Source organism: Lepidochelys olivacea (assembly GCF_965140295.1).
Source record: "Lepidochelys olivacea isolate rLepOli2 genome assembly, chromosome: 4".
Lineage (NCBI taxonomy): Eukaryota > Metazoa > Chordata > Testudines > Cheloniidae > Lepidochelys > Lepidochelys olivacea.
This window is the reverse complement of record NC_140414.1, coordinates 48,848,090-48,876,003: the sequence shown is the minus strand read 5'-3', so window position 1 is coordinate 48,876,003 and position 27,914 is coordinate 48,848,090. Positions and strand designations below refer to the sequence as shown.

General features: G+C 37.1%; 1 protein-coding gene across 1 annotated transcript in view; it reads right to left on the bottom strand.

The window, feature by feature from the left end:
• Positions 1 to 27,914, bottom strand: part of FAT4 (FAT atypical cadherin 4) — a 233,508-nt gene that overhangs the window by 124,185 nt on the left and 81,409 nt on the right. The gene's annotated exons all lie outside the window — the stretch shown is intronic.

Here is a 27,914-nt window from a genome sequence, read left to right as displayed (position 1 = left end):
TGCTCCTTTGAAAATATACAGGAAAAATTGTTACGAATAAAAACCAGCTCCTTAAGGGATTCTTCAGTCAGCAGTAAACATATAACCTGGAGAGGAGTAGGGATGTAAATACTGTTTTAAAAGTTAACTGTTTAAACAATTTAAAATATATTGTTCAAATGGTTAACTGATTAAGTGGCTGGGGCTGCTCCGTCCACTCCAGCCAGGCGGTAGAGCTGGGCGGCGCCGCTCTGGCCAGGTGGTGCAGCTAGGCCTGGGTTTAATGATTAAGGAGGGTTAACCAGTAAGACTAACGCTTACCGGTTAACCGGTGAACCTTGTACATCCCTAGATAGGAGAGAGGAACCCAGAATCTGCTAGGAACTTTTCTGCTGGGGAATGGAGGTGGGATATGCCCCCATCCTCTGCATTATGAGATGTTCTGCCCACAGAACCCTGCATTTCAGAGAGGCCAAGGTCAATTGTGTGAAGGGGCTGTCTGTGCCTCTGCACTTGACACCATTCTAGTACACTTGCAGTGGAGCTCCAGAGTGGCGCTGTCAGATTTACATTACAAAGGCAGTTCCACACTTCAGAAGCACAAATCAGTGGGACTTGATGCAGCCTCAGACTGTTTTCCCCAGAAGTTTTACTGAGGACAGGATGAGCATACAGATAAAATCATCAAACTCCACAGCCACAAGCCCACTTACTTCTGCTTCACTTCTCCAAATCTGCATAGCATCTTCTGTGGGGCAACCACTGTGCTGAACTTACCACAGGAAGGAGCATACCCACACACCAGATGCTGTGCATGGATGCTGAAAGGAGCACTATAAGAACCTGAATATACCAGTGAAACAAAGAATGCCTTACATTTTTATTTACTGAAGAATTGTTATTTTCTAAATTCTAATTTAGAAAATGTTTCAGTGGGACCGTTTTCTTTCTAGAGTCAAGAAATTTCTGTGTGGCTTTCACTCATAGGACAATAGGACTACACGCAAGAATATCTGCAGAATTGGGGACCCTGCAAGTATTTTTATATCCTTGTTTTAAGGAAGAGAGGCTACAGCTATCCTCACCCTTATAGTCCTAGTGGGAACTCTGATTACTATATTTTGTAACTGTAAATTGCACCATTCTGAAGTAGGTCAGCATCAGATCCTGAGTTGCTTTTGAAATCTTTCAATACCTTCCTTACTTTCAAAGAAGTAATGACAATGCCACTAAAGAGAATATTTCTTTTGGAGTTCCCTCACATATAGAATTACGATAAACTATGCTGCTAACCCTTTGTTTTCCAAGCAAGATCAAGAAATACCGATAACACACAGACACTGAATTTATCCAACACCTGGCAGCCAGACCTTACTGTACTGTGCATAATGGCAAGAAGAAGCTCTTTTTTTTAAAACAGTTATTTCAGCATTTACTTTACCATTGAAACAACATCTCTACGAATAAGTAAACAAGTGTTCTGTTTGGCTCTTCTGAAACAGAAACATGACTATGAAAACTGGGGCACCACATACAGGTCTGAGCAATAGAGCCATAGGCCTTTAAGCCACAGAGGCAGAAGATGATGGCTCCACCTAAGATCCAGGCAGCCAAAATAAAGGTTATGGAGGTCCTGCTACTCCCCCAGAAGAGGAATAACACCTCTATGTTCAAAGTGAATTGAAAAGACATCTGGAAAAGTAGAGCTCATGTACATTAGGCCCCTGTAATCAACTCCTAGTTCTTGACCTTCGCCTTCTCCACCCTCACCCCCAGAGCTTTCCACACACACCTCAAGGGCCTTGTAGACCATGGGAAACCTTAGCTATGAATGACTGTATGTTTGGGAAATCTGAACAGTTGAGTTTTTATAACAGTCCCTGAAAATGGAACCATTTTTTCCTTCCAACAATATTTAAAGGGAGAGAAGCAGTCTCCTTACCTTTGCTTTTCTTTTTAACCCTGTATTTTCAAGCTACCTCCATCTGTTTTTTTTCTCCTTGTATCACCTCATGGAAATAAAGCAATCCACCTGAAGAAGCGCAATACTTTCAGGCTTTGACTCCTTTAAAACCTTTGAATAATGATTGAAGACTTTGAAGAACTCACTTAGCTCAACAAAGCCCAATTGCTTGCTTGACATGCCCATTACCACAACATACAGATTTATAAAAACTTATGGGAAGATTTTTAGTGATGCCAGGAGTCCACAAATCAATGGGACTGTGTTCTTTTACACTGCTGAAAATCATGATGAATATTGAAATATGATTGAAAAACAAATCTGAAAAATATTATATGAAATTTAAGTATCGCAAGGAACAACTAGGCTAAAAGAGAAATATACTTTTCCATGTTTGGAACATGGAATACACGAAAGCACAATCAACTTCTTCAAAATTATCCTTTGTTTTGCTTTTTCATTCTACATGAGTGATACTGAAGTTTATGTTTGTGCTAGGTTACAAGTCCCCAGAGAGTTGAGTATTATTATTCCCAAATGATTTCATAGGTAAAACAACAAGTGTCAATCTTGGTTATTTTTAACTGAACCAAGAAGTTCTTAATGTTGGGTGTAGTAGCCAGGGTCGACTGAACAATATCATACAGAACTAATTAGATGATAGTTCACTATGTCATATTTATATAAAATATAAAGAACTGAAATTACTTTTAAGACAAAACTGAGATTTTTACAGTAAACTGATACATGGTACAACATTGTATGGTATGTGGACAATGTTAAAGGTTAGGCTGCAATCCATATATAAAGATATCAGCTACCATGAAACTCTTCATAATAAAAAGATTACAATCAGCAACCTGGACATCATAGACAGTACCTCAGCATTACTTAATTATACTGGAAACCATGATATAACAGTAAAACTGCTTAGTCCTTTTCTCAACATAAAGTAGAAATTCCCTATGTAAAAATGCCATACCAACTGTGAAACATAATAGCCACTATTGCCTTTTGCAGCAGTCATCAACCAACAGTAGCAAATTTCAAGTTAGTGTCAACATTTGAAAGAAAACAAAAGAACTGTAACTGAAGAACTACTGTGAGAAATGAATTCTGAGGATTTTTAAAAAACCCTCTGCTAGTTAATGTTAATGCTGGCAAGCAAGTTGACACACAGCTTTATACTGAACATTTGACCATAGGACACTTGCGTCTCTGAGACATATATGTTAGTATATTTTAAACTGCTTTCTTTCTTTAACTTTATGTAACTTGATGGGAACTGGACATGGGGAATACATTGTTTTAAAATGTTCTGTCATTGAAGAGGTAGAGTCAGACATCTAGGGAAATACACTAAGCATTTTATGTAAACAAACATATTGTTTGAATAATAACTAATAGTGCTAATAATGCTAATAGTATGCATCAGAAGTTGAGTAACCTCTGAATTTTTGCATTTATATAATGCCTTCCATCAAAAATTCTTAATGCACATTTCAAACATTAATAAATTTAGTCTCACAATATTAAGATTACTATTAGGATCATAATTTAGATAAGTAAATGAGGCCTGGGGAAATTAGGTTGCATGCCCAGTGTCACAAAAAGTCTGCAGCACAGCTTGTTATAGAACCTGCGTTGCCTGACTCCCTTATGGATCAATGTCTTAACAGATAAAGTACAAGATGGAATACTAGTTGATGTCTGCTACAGACCATCTCCTAGGGAACAGGATGATCGCCTCCTTACACACCTTACCTATAATGTGTAGGGAAAAGAAAACCTGTGTGATCACAGGGAACTTCCACTTGAGAGACATATGCTGGAGGTCTCATGCGGCCACTACAAAAATTTCTTGGAAATATCCAAACATAATAGACGAAAATTTTCTAACTAAAAACATGTTGCATCCAACACAGAGAAACTCTATATGAGACCTTGTCCTAAAATATAAAGAAGAATTGATTACCCAACTAAAAGTTTATGGTAGCTTAAATACAAGTGATCAGGACTTGATCACATTTATAATGTACAGGCAAAATAATGTCCAGACTAGTATAGACATATATACTGGGTGCTTTAATAGGGCCAATTTCATAAGACTGAAAACAATTATAAGTCAAATCACCTGGGAGGAAGAATTTAATCAGAAAAATATGAATGATAATTGGGTACCATTTAAGAATACTTTATTAGATGCCCCAAAAGCCCACAACTGAGGGAAAAGGTCATGCTGGACAAAAAAACAACCTGGTTTACAGGGAAAGTGAAGGCAGCTATAAAAAATAATATATAACAAATGGAAGAAAGGGGAAGTTGATAGTAATGACTAGAAATCAAAAGATATGAACTTTAGAAATCTGATAAAGGAAGCCAAGGGACACTCTATAGCTTGCAGAGTTATGGAATATAAGAAAGAGGTTGTTTTATATATATAAAAAGAATCCTGACATTGGTATTGGTCTGTTACTGGATGGAAATGTCAGATGTATTCAGTAACCATTTCTGTTCTGTATTTGGGGGACAAACATATGATATCTCTCTTTCCACTTCACTAGTGTCTCTGGAGGATGTTAAACAGAAGCTACTAAAGTCAGACATTTTTAAATCAGCATCCAGATAACTGGTATCCAAGACTTGTAAAAGAGCTGGCTGAGGAACTCAATGAACCATTAAGACTGATTTTCAATAAGACTTGCAGTACGGAGGAAATTCCAGAAGACTGGAAGAAAGCTAATGTTGTGTCAGCTTTTTAAAAGGGTAAGTGGGATGACCCAGATAATTATAGGCCTGTCAGCCTGACATAGATCCTGGACTTGATCAATAGAGAATTAAAGAAGGGTAACATAATTACGCAAATCAACATGGGCTTATGGAAACAAGATCCTGAGAAACTAACTTGATATCTTTTTTTGATGAGATTACAAATTTGATTGATAAAGGTAATAGGGTTGATGTGATGTACTTAGACTTCTTTAATGAGCTTGACTTGGTACATACATGACATTTTGATTAAAAGACTGGAACTTGATAAATTAACATGGCACTTATTAAACGGATTAAAAACTGCCTAATGAATAGGTCTCAAAATTTAACTGTAAGTGGGGAATAGTCACTGAATGGATCTATTTCCATGGGGGTCGTGGGGATCAGTTCTTTCCCCTATACTATTTAACATCTTTATCTATGACCTGGAAGAAAACATAAAATCATTATTGATAAAATCTGCAGATGACACAGACATTTGGGGGAGTGGTAAATAATGAAGACGACAGGTCACTGATTCAGAGTGATCTAGATTGCTTGCTAAACTGGATGCAAACAAACAATATGTGTTTTAATACGGCTAAATGTAAATATATACATCTGGGAACAAAGAATGTAGAGTACACTTACAGAATGGGGGACTCTATCCAGGGAAACAGTGACTCTGAAAAAGATTTGGGGGTCATGGTAGATAATCAGCTGAACATGAGCTCTCACTGTGATGCTGTGGCCGAAAGACCTAATGCCATCCTGAGATGCATAAATAAGAAAATCTTGAGTAGGAGTATAGAAGTTATTTTTACCTCTGCGTGTGACACTGATGCAACTTCTGCTGGAATACTGTGTCCAGTTCTGATTCAAAAATGATGTTGATAAATTGGAGAAAGTTCAGAGGAGAGCGACCAGAATGATTAAAGGAGTAGAATATATGTCTTATAGTGATAGACTCAAGGAGTTCTATCCCTTTAGTTTAACAAATAGTAATGCAAGTGGTGACTTGATTACACTCTGTAAGTACCTACCTGGGGAACAATTATTTCATGATGGGCTCTTCAACCTAGCAGAGAAAAGTATACCATGAGACAATGGCTGGATGTTGAAGCTAGACAAATTCAGACTTGAAATATGGTGTACATTTTTAACAGTGAGGGTAATTAGCCATTGGAACAATTTACCAAGGATCGTGGTGGATTCTCCATCATTGAATACATCAAGATTCGATGTTTTTTTTCTAAAAAAATACACTCTAGGAATTATTTTGAGGAAGTTCTATGCCCTGTGCTATAAAGAAAGTCAGACTAGATAATCACAGTAGTCTCTTCTGGCCCTAGAACATAGAATCATAGAATCATAGAATATCAGGGTTGGAAGGGACCCCAGAAGGTCATCTAGTCCAACCCCCTGCTCAAAGCAGGACCAATTCCCAGTTAAATCATCCCAGCCAGGGCTTTGTCAAGCCTGACCTTAAAAACCTCTAAGGAAGGAGATTCTACCACCTCCCTAGGTAACGCATTCCAGTGTTTCACCACCCTCTTAGTGAAAAAGTTTTTCCTAATATCCAATCTAAACCTCCCCCACTGCAACTTGAGACCATTGCTCCTCGTTCTGTCATCTGCTACCATTGAGAACAGTCTAGAGCCATCCTCTTTGGAACCCCCTTTCAGGTAGTTGAAAGCAGCTATCAAATCCCCCCTCATTCTTCTCTTCTGCAGGCTAAACAATCCCAGCTCCCTCAGCCTCTCCTCATAACTCATGTGTTCCAGTCCCCTAATCATTTTTGTTGCCCTTCGCTGGACTCTCTCCAATTTATCCACATCCTTCTTGAAGTGTGGGGCCCAAAACTGGACACAGTACTCCAGATGAGGCCTCACCAATGTCGAATAGAGGGGAACGATCACTTCCCTCGATCTGCTGGCAATGCCCCTACTTATACATCCCAAAATGCCATTGGCCTTCTTGGCAACAAGGGCACACTGCTGACTCATATCCAGCTTCTCGTCCACTGTCACCCCTAGGTCCTTTTCCGCAGAACTGCTGCCTAGCCATTCGGTCCCTAGTCTGTAGCTGTGCATTGGGTTCTTCCGTCCTAAGTGCAGGACCCTGCACTTATCCTTATTGAACCTCATCAGATTTCTTTTGGCCCAATCCTCCAATTTGTCTAGGTCTTTCTGTATCCTATCCCTCCCCTCCAGCGTATCTACCACTCCTCCCAGTTTAGTATCATCCGCAAATTTGCCGAGAGTGCAATCCACACCATCCTCCAGATCATTTATGAAGATATTGAACAAAACCGGCCCCAGGACCGACCCTTGGGGTACTCCACTTGATACCGGCTGCCAACTAGATATGGAGCCATTGATCACTACCCGTTGAGCCCGACAATCTAGCCAGCTTTCTACCCACCTTGTAGTGCATTCATCCAGCCCATACTTCCTTAACTTGCTGATAAGAATACTGTGGGAGACCGTGTCAAAAGCTTTGCTAAAGTCAAGAAACAATACATCCACTGCTTTCCCTTCATCCACAGAACCAGTAATCTCATCATAGAAGGCGATTAGATTAGTCAGGCATGACCTTCCCTTGGTGAATCCATGCTGACTGTTCCTGATCACTTTCCTCTCATGCAAGTGCTTCAGGATTGATTCTTTGAGGACCTGCTCCATGATTTTTCCAGGGACTGAAGTGAGGCTCACTGGCCTGTAGTTCCCAGGATCCTCCTTCTTCCCTGAATCTATGAATCTATTTTTTTAAAAACCTACCAGATTGGGACCCACAGGCAAGATAGGCTGTGCAACCCTTAGTTTCACCTGCTGCCCAGGTACCCTGGCTGAGACAAAAGTATGCATGCCCAGTAGCAGAAACTTAGACATGTAGGAGACTTAAGTGGTGAAAATGTAGGTACCTCCAGGTTAGGTGGGAGCTTAGCAGGGGTTTTGAGTATCTCAGTTGCATCTGAAGTGGGTTTTAGGTACCTAAGTCCATTTGTGGAACTGGGACTCAGTTGTGACACTGTTTGGTGATATGGTTTTGATAATCAGATGAAATCTCTTCCTATAGAATATTCCAATAGAGAAACCACAACAGAACTTTGCTCATTTAATATAAATCTGCCTATTCATGTGTAACTCCATTTGCTTCAGTGGTGGTAATTGCACCAGATATGAACTTGGCCTATTGTTTCAGCTATTCAATATTATATAGCAGCATACATTTTCACAATGCTTTACAATCATACGACCGATGCAATTATTTGAGTAAGTTGTATACATTTTAGCCCTAAAATAAACCAAAACAAGATAAAGACCAACAGTTCAAGACAAGGTAAAATAAAGCAGTCTCATTTTATTCGGTGACACTAAATTTGCTGAAAGAGAGTTACAGTCTGTAATCAACAGAAAGATTAAACAAATTATACAATAACTCCAGCCTAACAAAACTGTCACAAAAACTTATGAGCATAGGAACATATTCTATTCAACCTCCATTGCCTTGATGATGTTATGAAAAAAACCTAGCAATATACTACTCATTCCTTAAAATCAGATTTTGCCCAGAAAAAGCAGAATTTTGTGAGGCTCAATGACTTTTGTATTTATAAAAAAGCAACCCATACCTAATTATTTTATAGTATTACACTTCTTATTCTGTTCCTACAATTTAAGTAAAGATATATTTCATATATTCTAGTAACACATACCATAGGCTACATCTTGAGATTCTTATTCGTTGTTTATTCAGTTCTTTTATGCCCATAAAACCATTTGGAGTTTGCCCTAGTAAAAATTGATTTAGGATCTCAGAATTTGACCCAGTTACTCTAGTAGTTTATTTAATCTTCTGTCTTGCTAAATGTGATCTATCATGTAGACAAATAGATGATACAGCCTGGCTGAAAGGCAGACACTGGTTTAAATGTATATCTCCGGTATGTATACCTATAGGTCTGAAGCTTTCTACTTTATTGCTATCATTAAACATAATTAGCACTGCTTCCACTTATATGTTGCTAGAAACATGCACACCATTCTTACGGAACAAAGAAGAAGTTCATTAATTATTTCGTTTTTTTCCCCAAAAAAATCTCTTTGTAACATTAGCACCACATGTGATCTTAACACCAACACTGCATAACTTCACAGTATGGTCTACGTTCCAAGCCTAGTTAGCAGAGCCGGTGGAGTCAAAGGTTGGAAAGTTTGAATGAAGTTATTAAGCTCCTCAAAGAATGAAGAGAAAGGGGAGCACCTGCTGCTTTTCCCCACCTCCCAGATACTTGATTGAGGTCTAAAACCAAGTCATGATTTATAGAGATATCGGTAACATTAAGACCCTTGAAAGCAGCAGGAGCTCAAATAAAAAGGTTACTCCTGAATTACAAGCAGCAATATATGAAATTCCAAGGGTTAAATGGACAGCTTCTGATTAGTTTTCTTCACAGAAAAAATCCAATTTTTGCAAATTTATTCAAAAAGTCATCACATGGTTATATCTTAAGAGAGACAACCTCTAAAATGTTTGAATAAAATAATTTCATTATCAGCAGAGATTACAGAGCAGTAATCTTGCGTTTTTATAAAGATAATCTGTTCGTTAAGTAATAGATGTGGATTCTACTGTATTTCCAAATTGAGATAGTGATATAAAAGCCTCATTCTTCTTGGGCAAACTGAATAGATATACATTAGACTGTGAGATTGTTTTTATTTAAACATTTGAAAAACAACAGGCCAGATCCTCCACTAGTATAAAAGTCAGCACCGCTCCACTGAAGTTAATGGAGTTATTTTGATTTACAATAGCTGAGGCTCTAATATGTCCAATTTACCTCCAGTTTGAGTCTCCCCTGGCAGAGGTCTCATGAGAAATTGCAGATGGATAGTTTGAGGTTTTGCAAAGTTACCAGGATGGCTGGTTTAAAAAAAAAAAATCAGCTTTACACTAAAAAGCTAACTGTTTGGTTTTTAAAATCTGTCTTGCAAGCTCTGGCAAAGCTCTGAAAACAAATAGCAACTTACAATGTCCCAACCAATCTTTTACAAATATTGCTTTTATGGCAGAGTTTATGGCGGACCTAAGATGTTTGGAATATGATGAAAGAGCATGCCAATGTTTCTATTTCAGACATGAACAACTTTAAAAATGTGGTGACCTCTCTCTTAAAAAGGCTAAAATCTGCGTTTGCTAAAATCTAATGAACAAAAACAGTGTGAAGTTTCTAGTCTGCGATCCCCATTATGGAGACAAAATGTGACAATACATTAAGAATTTGCCCAGGAGGGTAAATAATGACAGTTAAGACCATATAGAGAGATGAAGTTAACTAAGTTAAATGTAACCAGCATCCCCACCTGACCAGAACCTTGCAAGCCAACCTGTAGTCTAAAGAACTTTTCCTGAGGATTTCTGATGGATAGCAACATTTATCTTTATGACAGAAAGGTGCAACCTTTAAAACTGAGAGGTTGCTGCCTTTCTATAACTGTATCAAGAAGTGCTATTTTACTATGCTTCGTGTAAGTAGCATACAGGAAAAATTGGTTTCTGCAGGAATGGGCAGATAGAGGAAGCCTTTTGAAATTGGTACTGTACAAATGTGAAAAATTTATCACACATATCCTGTAATTACCTACCCCTACAGCCATTAGGCCTGTGATGGTCTCAACTGTGAAATTGACTAAAAGCCCATTAAGCTAATACTTAATGATGCAGAAATTGAGAATACCCAAGAAATTAATTACTTCAACATAAGCAAATATTTTGATTGTAAGTTTGTGTGTATGTTGAAGGTGATGCTTTTAAATTAGAAACCTTAACTGCACTTAGTATGAAATACTTTTATAAATTATCATTCCTCACAATTACATAACTCCCACTTCCTTATGGGAGGCCCCTTATTTCCAGGAGTGCTCCCCTCCATTGTTGAAACATATTTTTAAAAGTCATTTTTACCTTTCCCTTTTTAAAAACAGATATTCTGAAGCAGCAGCAGTTATTGCTAAATGACAAACTGGAGCTGTTGTTTCTGGAAGTGCTGGATAATCCAGGACAGTTTAGTTCAATTGTGAGATTATCTTTATTTAAATATTATAACAAATATTTTAAAATGAGCAGTGTTTACAGAGCAGTAATCTTGTGGTGCATGGTACATTGCTCTGTCTTCAAACTCAACACACTATATTCAGAAATTATTTTAAAAGGCCAGGCGGCGTATTGTTGGACATAGGGGCACCGTTTGTTTCAGCTGTCTAATGAAACCAAGGCATGATGGAATATACATACTCCATTCTATTTACTACTTTGCTTACACAATCTCCTTTGAAGATACTATGTTGTGAACCATGAAAAAAATTAGATGAGATGTCTCTAATGACCAAACTTTATCCTGTGTTTACTCTGTACTATATCTGCTCATGCCTTTAGGTTGTAAACTCTTCAAGGACTTATTTGTTTAGCACAGTTCCCCTATTAAACAGCAACATGCACACTTATGGTACTATATAAAAATAAGAATGGTGCGCTTGTACTCAAGAATACAGTGTCCAAAGTTAGTTCTATGGATAGCATGAAGTAGGACCACGTCTTCTGTAATTCCTGACTTTTTTCTGATGCCCATTACAACCCTAAACACGTTAATTTCCTGCACTGATGAGCAGTATGGGTAGGAAGTGGTGTGTTTCACACTATATTGAAAGCTCCTTGATGTCAGATATCTGTTAATATTCTTGGCTTATGGGCATTTGCTTGCTGAAATATGATTGGAAGTTCTGATTTCCTCACCCTGATATGTTCCACCTTAAAACCAAAAGAGGACTCTTCTAAAAATTTGAATCCTACTTTGTTGGTATTACGTATGTACATTACCTATGTGTTTTTCAAACAGATTTCTAATATAGGAATCAAACTTCACAGCACAAACCATCTTTCCTAACTCTACAGTTGCAACAGCTCATGTATGTTCTCAAACAATTAGGTCACTGTAGTTTTCTCTGGCATGAGACTATGGGTGAAATGCCCCTGTATTTTAGCCCTTTTCAGTTTAGGAGATGAAGTCATATGTTGTGACTATGGTAATTTACATTATTCCTTTAATCTAAAAAGAAATTAAAGACAAATATGTAGACAATAATAATTAATATTCTGAGTCACCTTCTGCTCTCATTTACACCAGTGTAAATCTTGAGTAACTCCAGTGAAGTCAATGATGTTCTTTCCACATTTTGTATAAATTGCTGCTAACATGCTAATTTCTGCTGCATGTGTAATAATGAAAGTACAGTGTAGGAAAGGTCAAGCAAAAGGGGAAAATGGAAACCTGTTAGTGCAGAAATGCAAACCCCTCAAATCTATCAAAATTAATGAGGAAGGCAAGAAGAAACATTACAGTTCTCCCGTCTAGACTGCCAGAACCTACATAGTCTGCCTCATGTTAATAAACTCAATAGAAAATCTATCCCTTTCCTCTGGTTGTGGTATTTATATGTTTTATAGTCTGTAATTTTTAATGCAAGAGAGAGCACTTTATTAAACAATGGAATCTACCACAATTTTAATGATCTTTGTTAACTTGCATTCCTTAGGCCATAGTAAAATTCTAATCTCGTCAATAACCTTCTGCAGAAATATTCACAGAAAAGCTATGAAAGAGCAAATCAGGAGCTCAATCTGCAAACACTTAAGCACATGAGGAACTTTACTTTTGGGGCTCAGAGAAGGGCCAAAATGGTACAAAAAAGTTAGAAAACTTCCAAATAGCAGAATACCTACACAAACACAAATCCTAGTAGTTTGCTCTTCATTGCTCATGTGCTGACCACATTTCAAATCAAAGAGGCCACAGAGCAAAGCCTAAAAGAAATATGAAAAATAGGCAGAGAACCTGCTAACTTTAAAAAATGCTCGTAATTCATGCATGTTTACTTCCTGTAAAACTCAGTCCCCCCACATTTTTTTAAAAAAACCTCTTGTTAATCTCTCAAAGGGCTCAGCTGAATGGACATTGCTAAATTAATTGGGTATCCCTCCTGAAGATCATTCTACTTTAAAAAAAAGATCAGTTGCACGTTCAATCTACATATGCCCCTAGTTAGTGTATGCCATTTTTATGGTGCTTTGTGTGAGCTGATAGAGTCTGCTGAATTTAAATGATAGATTTTTCTCTTACTTCTAATTGAAGGAAAAGAAGAGCCAACATGAAGACTGTGACAAGCGTTTTCTTTTAGAGGATGAGCAAGGAGACAGCTGTCCTTTTTACAATTAATTTCTTCAGCATTCTGTTTGTCATGATGCACACCACATTCAACTGCAGCTCCCTTGATCTACTACAGATTCTTCTATGAGCACCTTGAGATAATTGCCTAAATAGTGAAACTGAGCTTCCCTTTTAAATAAAGAAACTCATTGTTATGCAGGCGTAGACATGTCATAAATATAAAGGGAAGGTAAACACCTTTAAAATCCCCCCTGGCCAGAAGAAAAACCCTTTCATCTGTAAAGGGTTAAGAAGCTAGGATAACCTCACTGGCACCTGACCAAAATGACCAATGAGGAGACAAGATACTTTCAAAGCTGGAGGGGGTGGGAAACAAAGGTTCTCTCTGTCTGTGTGATGCTTTTGCCAGGAACAGAAAAGGAATGGAGTCTTAGAACTTAGTAAGTAATCTAGCTAGATATGCGTTAGATTCTGTTTTGTTTAAATGGCTGATAAAATAAGTTGTGCTGAAAATAATGAATATTCCTGTCTGTGTGTCTTTTTGTAACTTAAGGTTTTGCCTAGAGGGATTCTCTATGTTTTGAATCTGATTACCCTATAAAGTATTTACCATCCTGATTTTACAGAGGTCATTCTTTTACTTTTTCTTCAATTAAAATTCTTCTTTTAAGAACTTGATTGCTTTTTCATTGTTCTTAGGATCCAAGGGTTTTGGGTCTGTGTTCACTTATGCAAATTGGTGAGGATTTTTATCAAGCCTTTCCCGGGAAATAGGGTGTAGGGTTTGGGAGGATTTTGGGGAGAAAGATGTTTCCAAGCGGGCTCTTTCCCTGTTATATATTTGTTAGACACTTGGTGGTGGCAGCAATAAAGTCCAAGGGCAAAAGGTAAAATAGTTTGTACCTTGGGGAAGCTTTAACCTAAGCTGGTAAAAATAAGCTTAGGGGCTTTTCATGCAGGTCCCCATGTCTGTACCCTAGAGTTCAGAGTGGGGAAGGAATCTTGACAACATATTTCACAGCACTCTTTCCAAAAGATATGAGTTGACTGCAGTCCAGTTTTATTCTGCTTCCTTACTGACTTTTATGCATTGTCCACAATATATTTCAGAACTAGAAAAAAAAATCCACATCAATGTCATATTTGTAAACATTTGTTTAAATTCTAGACTGACCCAAGTAAAGTGGTGTCTTTTGTGATTCAACAGTGACATTTACAAGTGACAAGAAAGGTGCTGAGTGCAAACATTCCAACTATAAAGGCAGTGAATGCACTGTTGCCACTGGTAATTTCAACAAAGGTTCATGTACTTTGGAGTTATTTCAACTGGAACTAGAATCAGTCAAATAATGAATGATACAGCATGTTAATATCTTGGGGGCTCAAGGCTGTTAACATTAGTGTCCTTGTATTTCAAGTGATATTTTGAAAGCGGGAATATAGAAACCAATTTTCTCACTTGGGTGGATTTTTTTTTTTTTAAGATTGAAATAGAAACATAGAACAAATCCTATAGTTGCTTCTCAGGTATTTCTTCTGTTGTTGAAGTCAAAGGGAGATTTATCTGAGAAAGAAGGGCAGAATTTAGATACATTTCTCTTTCCAAACAGCAATACAAAGATGGGACAAGTGAGCAATATAAAGATAGGATAATAGTGAGTTATCTTAATTTAATGAAGTCATAATAATTTCCAAATGGAAAGTAAATCTAAAAGGTCTTAATAAACTCTAACTTAATAAACTCTAACTCTTAACTTTAAAAAAAAAGAGAAAAAAATACTGAGAATCTGACTACAAAATTAAACAGAGGAAATATAAGGCTGAGAGAAGACTCTCTTTTATTTATTTTGCAGGAGGGGATTAACTATCTCTGGGGATTGAATAATGCCCATCTTTAATAATGATATATGCTAAAAAGAGGCTTACCTCCCAGAAGCAGACACACTTTTTAATATGCAGGATCTCCTTCACACCCCAGCTTCATATTTCCTAATCCTCTTTTGTGCTGCCACATACTGGGCATTCTTTTCTCTCTCACCGCCCAAAAAGTCCAACATTAAAGATATTACATTACAACAACGAACCTCTGTCATTAATCTCCTGATATATACCCAAATTGGATTTATTCCCCTTATGCTCACTAGCTCAGGTCTGCCCTGTAGACAGTACAATTAGAACACAATGAATTATCTTTACTGAAGTGTTAAATTCTAACAAAGCCTTTTGCAACATCCAGGGCATGTTGCAAGGTGCATCTGTTTGTGCAGGCTGTCACAGGAGGTGGGGTTGATGGAGTTGATCATAGATGGAGAGTAGTTTTTTGTTCTTTTGGTGTCAAATATTTCTGGGTTTATAATATTATACATTCATGAATTTTAAGGCCATCAGAAACCATAATGATCTACATTTTTAGTAGGTTGAATAGGTGCACTTTTTTACTTTTGCATATAAACTGAAACAAACAGAGCAGGGGAGCACACAGTTTACATGAAGGGGTATCATTTGCGTATTATTTGAGTAACTGTATTTTGTATGATGGTGGTGGGATTGATTGATTTATTTTAAAATAGAATTGGAGGAACTCCATTTTCTTTTCAACATTATATGTCACTGGTAATTCCCATACAAAGAGTATTCAGAAAGTATTATGATAATTCTGTCAAATGGCTACCATATTCTAATCTGCACATATACTTGAGTGGAACAGTGTAATTAAATATAATCAGCTTCCTACAACTCCTGTGTATTGACTGGACATGTCTTTAACTGGCAAAGACAAAGAGTGGCAATGCTTCAGTTGCTGAATACAAATTAAGGAATCTTTAAAATCAAGAACCTTTAAAAAAAAAACTAAATTGCCAGTTAGCAAAATAAAACAATGTAGAAATCCTTTGATTATTCAGCCACCTATGTAGAACTTTAAGGCTCAGATCACCACTAATCCAAATCGCCTTGGCATTCTTTATGTTCTAATTTGAGGGGTCAAGGCTTCAGTGTGGAAGAAAAACCATTCCATTTGTTATTTTACTTATACCACTGACACCCACAGCTTCAAAGAAATGTTTAATCCATGAAGCAAAGTGAAGAATTGAGTGAAGGGTCTTTCTTGCGCCCCTTTTAAAGAAACAAAACAACAACAAAAACTAAGAAGTTTTCTGTGGGATATTGTTCTTGATCTGAAATAGATTTAGGTGATCATTTACTATTGTAGTTAGATCAGGGCTTTGTATGGAATTTGATTTTCAATTAACTTCCACCCACTATTTCGTTTAAACAAAAAATATTTCTTCTCTGCTGTTTTATGGTTCTTTTAATTAGTAAGTCCATTAGCATTTTGTTAAAATTCATTGCAAACAAACACTGTGCTACCATTTTAAAAGTATGGTAGACTTGCAGGTTCCACAGAGCTTGGGAATTGAACACAAATAAAGTACAGACACATTTTAAGATTTCCTTCAGGAGAGAAAGGAATTCAAGCAGCTACTTTAGAATTATCAAAGCCCCTTCATTTTTTTCATTTTGTTTCACACAGCTTCTTTCAACATTACTATATAGAGGGGAGGAGTGGGAGGAAGTAGTATATATATTTTCTGGGTACTGAACATACAACTCTAAACTTTGTTTATATACTTCATTGTAACTTATTAAAGGTTAAAAACAAGTTTTCCTATATCAATTTTGTCAATTGACCTTTAGCAAACATTTCCCCTTATTTTGTAAATAAAGCTGATATTCATCATGTTGATTTTGTTTAACAATAATTTAAATTTTAACTTGAATAGCACTAGACAGCACTAACAAGATCTTTCTTTGTGTACCGTAATTACTGAATTATGTCAGAACAGCTTTGAAATAATGTTGTTCATTAACGGCTCTGGGCAACAGGAGGAGTAGACAACATTATGGGTCAAATCCTGGCCTGCCTGCCTGCACATGGGACTAAGTAAGGATAAGTCTCCCCCTTATTTCCCTGGGTTAGCTGTTCATGTCACAGGTAGCAGCGCAGTAGAGACAGCAACCTCCACAAAGCCATTACTCTTCCTCCTATGCAGGTAGATGAGCAGAAGAACCTTGGCTATGCCCCTGCCCAATATGCCAGGCCAGAAAGCCAGGAGACATACATTATGCCAGGTACAGGACTGATGCAGAATATGTCCATTGTGGAGCATGAGGCAACCAAAAACAAAACAAAACAAACAAAAAACAATCAATCCTAATCCCCATCCCCAGTAGCTCCTGTGGCAGCACAACAATCGGATGGCCCGTAACACAAGGTGCGGCAAAGCCAAAACTGAGCCTTATGTTAATGACAGCCCAAGTTATGTCTAATAATCTTCTCCTCTTTCTTTTTATTCTCAATGAAAGGATGATTAATAAATTCACATAGAGATTTTAACTGGGAGATTTACTCTGATGCCATTTCAGTACCTCAAACAAGTTTTGGGAAAGACTGAAGTTTCAGGGTTAGTGAAGATGAACTTATCACAAAAATACCATGATCAATTTCAGTGATAAGGAGGGGGAGAAAGGCATGAATAAAAAGGTAACCCCTGACAGTAGTTACATGAAGCATCTGCATCAGCTCATCCTCATTTCGTACTTTGCACAGCATTTGGCAGACGGTTAATAAATGACAGAAATGTACATGGAAATAAAAGAATAGCATCCTCACTCTCAGTTATCCACAATCAAAACCACAATCTAATCTACAACATTGCATGAAAGCATCCTTCTTCCCTTAACATTGGACAGATTCTCTTCTGCACTTTTAGAAATCCCTGGCAGAATACACAGTACGAGGACTAAGGAAAAAAAACTTTTTGAAAACTGGAAAACATATGTAGCATATTATCCACTGTGGTTAAACTGGCTTGACCTTTTCTAGTTTGTTCCTGCAGCTCAAATCTAATGGTATCCTCCACAGCCAATCCAATCCCCAAAGGGACACACCCTGCAAGTTGTGCATTCTTAGCAGGGAACCTTCTGTTCTCCACTAAATTCCTTAACGGTGAGTTCCATATAATTGCATTACACTGGGAAGTACTGAGAAAATATTACTGCTTTGAAACAGTATTTACCCTATGTATTTCAGTAGTTTAGTCAAAAACATTTCTAATCTTAGTTCCTATGCTTACCTTAAAGATATATTGTGGTTTCAATAACTTCAAAGTTTCTATATTTGGGAAGTCTTCCTCAAACCATGATTGCCATTACTTACATTTCTTTAATTTAGGAAAATATACAGCCACAACATTGCTAATGCATTGCCAAAAGAATAAAATGATTATAGAACACAGATCACATTCAGCGCTATTTTATATAATATCCAACTTCACTTATCTCACTGGAGCTGTAGAGAGTTTATGTTACCAGAGAATTAGGCACTATGTACTATAATTCCATGTTGTATTCTTGCACAGTGTTATCATTCATAATAGATTATCAAATTGGCTATTTGATGTACAGTGAGAGGATACATCCTTTACTCCTTTGGTACATTTCAACATGCTGTAAATTATAAATGAGGTTACACTATGGATAACAAGTCATAATAACTTCCACAACAAGTAACAGAGTTACACTAGGAAACAAAACAAACTTTTGGATAATCGTTTCCCTCCCCTCAACTTAAGTTTACTTCCTGGTATTGAAATGTTAATTACACTGGGCCAAATTTTCTTCTGGTCTAAGCCAATCCATTTACTTCAATATAGTTATGCCAACAGAGAATTTGGCCCACTAACTTAGTCATAAGGTACCGTATAGAAAACAGCAGTCTTGCGACAAAGTGCCATCATGAAAGATTTGTTTTACTTTTATTGTATGACTTTCTGAATTGTGTAAGTCTACACAATGGCTAAGATACAATCTTGCTTCTGTAATATATAACGACTACAGTAAATGGTGACAATTTTAACTGTTATATTTTTTCTGGTATGCATAAAATCTTATTTTATTTTACGTAAGCACCATAATAATTTAAAGTTTTGTGTAACAAATTGTAGGAGTATGTTATGTATCCCTCTCTTTGGCTGATCCCCAAAAGGATAGCTGTTTGCTACTGCATCTTGCTAAGAGATACAGTCCTTTAGATTCAAGTGGCAAAGAAAGTCTCTGCTTTAGAATTAGAAATTCTAGGTACAGTTTCCACTGAAATCCCCACTGGGCAGCAGTTACACTTGAAAAGCACAGTAAAAAAAATGAAAACTCGTTACATTACTCATTACAAAATATGACCAGGATCCTGGATTTCTGCAGATGTATTATTCCTCCTTTGCTACAGAATGCTGATCCCAAAGCATTTTTATTTTAAAAACAATGAGTGTTATGGTTACAGAGATAATGTTTTCAAAGTTAACTGAGAGATAACGATGCAAAAGTCTTGCAAGTTTGCCCATCTCACAGCCTGTCTGCAAGCATATTTGAAAAAATCTGTTAAACCTGCTATTTGCCTAATATATGTGAATACCTGATTGCGTTGTAGTTACCTAAGACTACTGAAAGTTATATCTCCATCCATACCCAGGTGGGTAACAGCTGGGCCCTATTTTCAAGCATTTGTTAGCAAAAGAAAAGTCCCAGTAGATGATTACAAAATAAATACACACTAGTGAGTGCTGAGGTTTAAATCATGAATAAACTTAAATAAACTTTAATATGTTTTAGTAGAAAACAATTTCAGAATATTTGTGCTTAAAAATTATATCCTAGATTTTGAAGCAAAAGGGCTAGTGGATTTAGAAAAAAAGTCTAGTTTTTTATAAATGAGGTTTGGGATTAGCAAAGAGGTCCAGAAATATTCTTGACATGGCTAAAGAGAAGGTATTTTTCTGGTCAGGAGGACTAGGATTGTGCCAAGACAGTTAAATATGGATCTAGGAAGCACAGAGGCAGGAAAACCCAAAGAAAGTCATAATAAGACAATGTAAGAAATTTGCTAAAAACCAATCACAGCTAAAATTTTCACTGACAAAAAAAACCAAACACACATACTTCAACTCTAGACTAGTGGTTCCAAACTGTTTGCCAGAAGCTAGGAATGGGTGACGGGATGGATCACTTGACGATTACCTGTTCTGTTAATTCCCTCTGGGGCACTTGGCCTTGGCCACTGTCGGAAGACAGGATACAGGGATAGATGAACCTTTGGTCTGACCCAGTATGCTCATTCTCATGTTCAAACAACTTATAATAGTGCACTAGTATAACTGAAGTGTTTTGGACCATTTCTGTACAGTGTATTATTGGTAATAAAGGAAGGCAAGAGGTGAAGAAGCCTTCAGCAAGGACCTCAAGTGTCATCCAACACCATCTGCACCAAACTGCAGCTGACAGAATATCCTGCCACAGGAGCAGGGCAGAGGATTTAGAAAACTGAGGAGAACCTCACAGAACCTTCCTCTGGGGAAAATTAATTGACCAGGCTGTGGAGAAGTAAAAAAAAACCTTTCAAGTGCTGCAGACCCCAAGGACCTGGGCAGGGGAAAAAGTTCCTATCCCTTGGTGTGCTGGCCTTTTCATTATACTGCCCTGCCTTCATCTTGAGCCATGGCTCTCTTAGAAGCTATCCTGTCAATGGCTCCTCCATCCACAAGATACAAACAAAAAAACAATTAAGAGCTATGTTGGAAAGTAAGAAACGTTACTTGTTCACACCCATATATACTACAGGGAAACACCCAGCTGAACACTTGCAATATGCAGTTATTTTCAATTCTTTCACATGATTTCTGACACGAGGGTTTTTTTTTTTGGTTTTGTGAGTAACATAGCTAATCTCTCTCAACTTTAGGGTTAGACAACTGTGGGGTGCCAGTGGACCCACACCTTTTGCCTGCATTCAATTTGATTTTTGACAAGGATGTCTATGGTTTTCTTGGTTTCTTGAGGCACAGCACTTGTGAACTTACTCTGTAGCCTATATTTGCTGCTTCAGGCAATAGGGATAGCTGTGATTACATCAATGACAGGCCTTATCAATATCTCACTTAGCAAACAAAGGACACCAATATTCCTTAAATATACAGGGCTTTGCACCATCCACAATTTCATGATGCTGGAATGCTTGACAAACCCCATCTAGTCTGAAAAGTGCTCACTTTCAGGGAAGGGGATTGAGAAATCTTTAATTTCAAGTGCACTTGAACAGTACTGACATCCTGTCTATGTTCTAATCTGGATTGTTGAGATTACAATTGTTTAAATCATAAATGATATGCTGGTGTTCAATGAGGGTCAGCTAAATATTCTGGACATGCTGAACCTTTCAGCAGCTTTTATTCCAATTGCCAATGGGTTGTTGTTTTGGTGATTAAAGGGACATTAGTTATGTGTTTGGAGCTGTCCTCCACGGACATATCTAAACCTGTCAATGAGTGATGAGTAATTGCAGTCTTCAGCGGGAGTTTTGAAATGTGACATCCTTCAAGGCTGAATCCTACAAAATTCCCCATCGTCAGTTATATACGAAGGCCCTTAATAATATCATTTCCAAACAGAGGGTAGAATATAATCTTTACAGACCCTGCACATTTGTTCTCTGGAAAAATATGTGATTTTCAAAGTGAAGTTGCATAATTACTGTCAAGGTTCCTTCCCCGCTCTGAACTCTAGGGTACAGATGTGGGGACCTGCATGAAAAACCCCCTAAGCTTATTTTTACCAGCATAGGTTAAAACTTCCCCAAGCTACAAACTATTTTACCTTTTGCCCTTGGATTTTATTGCTGCCACCACTAAGCGTCTAACAAATATATAACAGAGAAAGAGCCCTCATGGAAACGTCTTTCCCCGCAAAATCCTCCCAAACCCTACACCCCCTTTCCTGGGGAAGGCTTGATAAAAATCCTCACCAATTTGCATAGGTGAACACAGACCCAAAACCCTTGGATTTTAAGAACAACGAAAAAGCAATCAGGTTCTTAAAAGAAGAATTTTAATTGAAGAAAAAGTAAAAGAATCACCTCTGTAATCAGGATGGTAAATACCTTACAGGGTAATCAGATTCAAAACATAGAGAATCCTCTAGGCAAAACCTTAAGTTACAAAAAGACACAAAAACAGGAATATACATTCCATTCAGCACAACTTATTTTATCAGCCATTTAAACAAAACAGAATCTAATGCATATCTAACTAGATTACTTATTAGCCCTTTACAGGAGTTCTGACCTGCATTCCTGCTCTGGTCCCGGCAAAAGCAACACACAGACAGAGAGAACCCTTTGTTTCCCCACCTCCCTCCAGCTTTGAAAGTATCTTGTCTCCTCATTGGTCATTTTGGTCAGGTGCCAGCAAGGTTATCTTTAGCTTCTTAACCCTTTACAGATGAAAGGGTTTTTTCCTCTGGCCAGGAGGGATTTAAAGGTGGTTAGCCTTCCCTTTATATTTATGACAATTACTAACTGTGTTGAGCTATCATAACCATATTATGAATGTTTGATATTTTTTACATTTGGCTTGCTATGAAAGATTTATACTTCTTTCTTTGACAGAGCCTCCACCCACCTGTACTATTCTTCTCTAATATAGAATCTGCTGAGGGTTCTATTGTGTCATTAGAGAAGAACAAGAAAACATCACCTGAATCATCCATTCTACTAATGTATCATTTGAATTCTCTTGTCTGCTGCTGTTGACAGTAAAGGTGCTTTAGGAGTTTTCTTTCTTCTAGACCAGTGGTTTTTAACCTTTTTTTCATTTGCAGACCCCTAAAAAATTCAAACGGAAGTGCAGACCCCTTTGGAAATCTTAGGCATAGTCTGCAGATCCCCATGGGTCTGTGGACCACAGGTTGAAAACCACTGCTCTAGACCATAAAAATTCAGTTCCTCCAAGCTCTGTTCATATATCTTACTATCTACCTCCAGTCTTTGTATAATTTTTATTGTCCTCTGTATTTTTCCATATCCTTCCTGAACCAGCAGAAACAATACCACTGACAATATTCTGGATGCAATAGATTGTGGTCAATGTGCAATATTCTGGTGCTTGTGGTCAATGCATTGTAACTTCCTTAATTTTAAAAGTGACCCTCCAACATATGCATCTAAAGTGTTAGAGAGCTTAGCTGTATAACATGTCCTGCACCTGCCTCTCTACCGTGTCTTCATTTATTACCCCTAGAAAAAGTAAAAACCTAGCTATCCACACCCAGTTTGGTGTGGATAGCTAGGTGAGATTTTAAACAAGACTTGGAAAAATAGTTCCACTGAGAATTTACCAGCAGTGGAGAGTTGAGTAAGAACACTATCTGAGTCTGGAGCTTAACAGCAGTTGAATCAGACCTCGGGCCATTACAAACTTTTCTGCTGTATGACACTTTTCTGAAGATGGCAGGTATACTCATCTGCATTCCTTTTCAATAGTTTGTGTGACAGATTGTACTGTTATGTCCACCACTTTTACAAGACTATGATAAATTTTGTATGACATATGCCTCGTGAGATATTTTAAAACTATAATCTACTGAACATTATTGTCCTGGTAAAATGTGTGTAGCAATATTGTTTGTAAAGTTACAAGATATTACTGTAGGACATTGCTGAGACATGCCCCAAATTTAGAAAAGCAGCCCCAACCAGTTGCTCAGAGACAAAAGGTGAGCCATTACCTCAGCTAGGTGCCAACATAATCAAACGGACTATTACCGGGCCATTCTTTGGCAGGAAGAAGGATCTGAGTGAAAAATCTACATCTTGGAAGACAGATTTGTCCTCGCCTGAACCCCAGCTGGAGATGATTCTCAAAGAAGAGAAACACTATAAGAAGGAAGAACAGAGGACACAAATCACCTCTCTTCCCTCATCTCTACTCATGGCATCAACAACATTTGAAAGACAAAGGAAGTGACAGTGAACTGGGGACATGGTGCTGGCTGAAGGAGTTCAGTCAGTAAAAGCATGTGGTGACGAAAAACCTCTGCTTTTAATTCATTTGGCTTGTTAAATTAGGTATTAGTTTGTGTTTTACCTTTTATTTCTTTGTAACCAATTCTGCCTTTTATGCCTCATTACTTGTAATCACTTAACATATTTCTTTCTGTAGTTAATAAACATGTTTTATTGGTTTAGCTAAACCAGTGTGGTTTTGGACTGAAGTGTCTGGAACCTCCATTTGAGATAACAGGGTTTGTGAATATCTACTGATGAAATTATGAACTTTCTTTAAGTGTGTACTGCACAGAAAAACAAGAGCTGGGCAGTACAAGATGCACATTTCTGGGGACAAGTCTGGGACTGGGAATTTGCTGATGTCACTCTGCTATGTAATTCAGGAGTGGCTGGCTAGAACATATCATTCAACTGGGAGTGATTTTGCATGCTAGACTCTGTGTGTGAACAGGCCAGGAATGGCTGCTGTCACAGCAAAGCAGTATAAAAGCCACCCCAGTTTCAGAATTGAGGGGACACAGCGCTTTCAACAGTCCAGACTGAACCCTGAGGAACATCACAGTTTGTATACAATACAAGATTTATTTATCACAATTTCATTGACAACATCACCTTGAGCATCATATCACTAATAAAAGTCAAGTCTTCATGCAAGAAACATCTGCATTTGATTTGTTCTTACTGCTGCTGAGCACATCACCACCACAATTACAAACAGAAGTATTTGGCTTTTATTACTTTGTTATGCTTCACAGCCAATCTTTATGGCAACAGAACTTGAAAAGCCATGGATTCTTACAGTTTTAAGTTCTTTACACTATTGTTTTATTTCTAGGGTTTCCAGGTATTGTTTTTGTTTTCATTTTAGATTTAATATAATAACTGGAAATATGAGTAAACAATAATAATTTTACAAATGATTTTTAAAAAAATCTTAGTAATTTCCTCCATTGTTCTCCCCAGAAGATTCTGTCTGGCTCTGTGTGCCTTGTTCATACTGTAAACTCTTCAGGACAGAGACTGTATGTATTTTCTTTTGCTGAAATTGGCAAGCTTAACAAAGAGGTGTGCAGATTTTTTTAAACAAACAAAATTATAAAAGAAGTCTGTCAGACTGTTAAAAGATCTTTATGGAAAATCATAAATGGTGATTTCAGGCAACACACACGCACCACAAACATTTTGCTATTTGTATTAATGCTGAGATCAACTGGGCCTTTAATCCACATCCTAACACAGGGGGTAACGTGGAGTCACCCAGCCCTACCAAGTTTTCTGAGGCACTGTCAATCTCTTTCAGTTTTTCACTTCCATGTGTATACACACCACTTTTGTTGCTTGTGAGTTCTGAGCTGTAAGGCTAAAACACATTTTTTAAAATGTCTCACTAGTTGTATATACACTGCAGAGTTATAAAGAAAAAAGTGGGCTAAATTTTGGGCATAACAATTTGACTAATTTTTCTTTAAAAATAAGTTTGTTGAAAAATGAAGAAGGGTTACATTCTTTGGTATTACATGCAGTTTTGCAGCTATTCGTTTACTTTGTCACACACTGTTTATTTCTCCAAAGAATTCATCTTTATTTGTCCAAAAGCCAGCTAATAAATACCTCAGTTAGATCATGATTGCATGGTGTTTCCCCCCCATATCCTCCCCAACCTGTCAGCACTTAAAACTTCCAAAATGTTAAGTGATTTAGTTTATTGAAAATCAATGCCTCTAAGAATTCTTGGAATTACTGTACTTCAAATTTATCGTATTCAATTTAAATTTATAAGAGCTCTGGGGAAATAAGTTACTTAAAACAACAAAACTCAACAATAAGAATAGTTAGGTGAGTCCCAACATAAGTGAGTTGTAGTTTTCTATAAAAATCTGCAATAGTGCTCGGAATACAAAGCCACTGTAATCCTGTCTCTGGGGAACGTCAATCACCACAGTGAAAGATTTGAACTAAGGGTGAAATGGTTAAAATGTAGGTTCTCATGCAAAGCTTCTTATGAGGAGACTGAGCACTGCCCGTTTTCAGCCCAAACAACTGAAACACTTGAAGGTGGCTTAACATTTTAAGATTATTCACATTAGAAAAAAAATCCCACACATAGAGGGTCTGATTACTGGCAATGTAAAGAGGCCCTAATGTGAAACTGTTATGATCTTTACTTCCTGTCTAAGGCCCAAATCTTGTGCACCCTACTCACAGAAGTAGCCCCTCTGACTTGAGCAGGGTTTGGCCCAAATGAGTGTTTACCTGTATTGTTAGATGTGAAATATGATTTTATCTCTACACTGCAAACTATCATTCCTACACACCTGAAGCCATTTAATGAGAAAGTACAGTAGGTAAATGCTGCCATCTACAAATGACCAATTAAAGGCTTAAATACAGTAAGCCTGTAACCAGAATAATTAAAAAGTAGGGACATATCTGTTCTCCCCTCCATAAACAATTAGCAGAATGTTTAAAATAGACTTCTTACAGGGCTGTAAATGGTTAGGAGGAAGGAGGTGCTAGAAATACAATTTCCTTTGGGGGGGGGAACGAAAATATATCTCTAAAATCTAATTATGAGACTGCTTTATCACAACCTCAAAAATTATCCTGTCACTGAATTCTCTTTCTCCTCCTGTCATCTTTTACAAACAAACACACAGGTGCGCATGCACAAATGTATAAATAAGAGACCCATATCGTACAGTATCTTAGCTGTGAATTAGGGATATTTATGTGATGTCTACAATATACTTTAAAATAATATTTTGTAAGGCAGCTGTGTTTACAAGAGGAAGTATTTTTATAGGACCCCTAAGTAACAAATGTCTCCCATTTCTGCAGGTCTGTCCCTAATCCCTGTCCCCCTCATCATTTTTATATGTAAACTGTCTCTCTTTTTCTCTCTCTCTCTCTCTGATAGACAAATTATCAGCTATGGTGTTTAGAGAATAGCATTTAGTATTCATCTATTTTTACATAAACACCTGGAAAGGACATTAAAATTCTAAACTTCCTGATCAATATTTATCCAGAATAAACATCTTAGAAAAATAGATGTAATGCATATTTATTATTACTTTTAAACATAAGCATACAAATAAAGAATATTTTAAACTATTGAATATTACAAGTATACAGAACAGAATTGCTTCTTTTACTAATAATCTAAAAAACTGTGTCTATAACACAAAAAAGTTTTGAAAATGAAACATTAAATGCCTCAATTTTACAATGCCAGCTCACTATTTTTGGAAAAAATATAAGAATTCAGAAAGAGGAGCTTTGAGATCCTTTATAAATGTATTTGCACATTATAGCCTGAATGTCCATGATTTCTGAAAACACAATAAAATGGATGTGTTACTTTGTAGGAGTATTTGGGATACTCTTACATTTTATTCTGAAACTACATCCTTCACAATCAAATATTAACTTAAGGTGTGACTACTTTGTATTTTGTAATGTTACCATCTAAACCACCAATATGTAATATTATTAATTCTACTTCAAAATGAAGTATAGACTTAATTAAACTTTATATAAAGTTTAATTATCTCTTGATGAGTATTGCACAAGTGGCTATTTAAACCTTCACTTAATATACATTCAGAAGCTGCCATTATTTATTTATTTATCATAATTTTGACCTCTTCAAATGATACACCCTTCTCCCCTAGGGATACTGCTGTGTTACATTAATATTTTAGTGACCCTTGATGTATCTTTTACTCTGAAAACATGCCTTGAGAAAGGCAAAGAGATGTATACGTGACCTCCGATCAGTTTTCAAATAAGCGCTATACTGTTAAAAGGGTGGTGGGGGGCATCTTCCATACATACCATAATTTAAGACTCTTGAATTATCACTTTAATTTTTTTGTGCAAAACTCTTTAATTTAGTAACAAAAAATATGAGAGAAAATTAGTCAGAGGTAAATGTGGTGGCCAACCATAATATTTTACTTTGCCCTTCTACCAGAATGAAATATACCCATGGAAGTGAATAAAGGATGCACATCAACAAGGCACCAGTGGATGACGTTTATAAATCTGAATGCTCATTATACTGTTATTTTTGGCTCTTGGAGCTCTAAGAGGAAAAA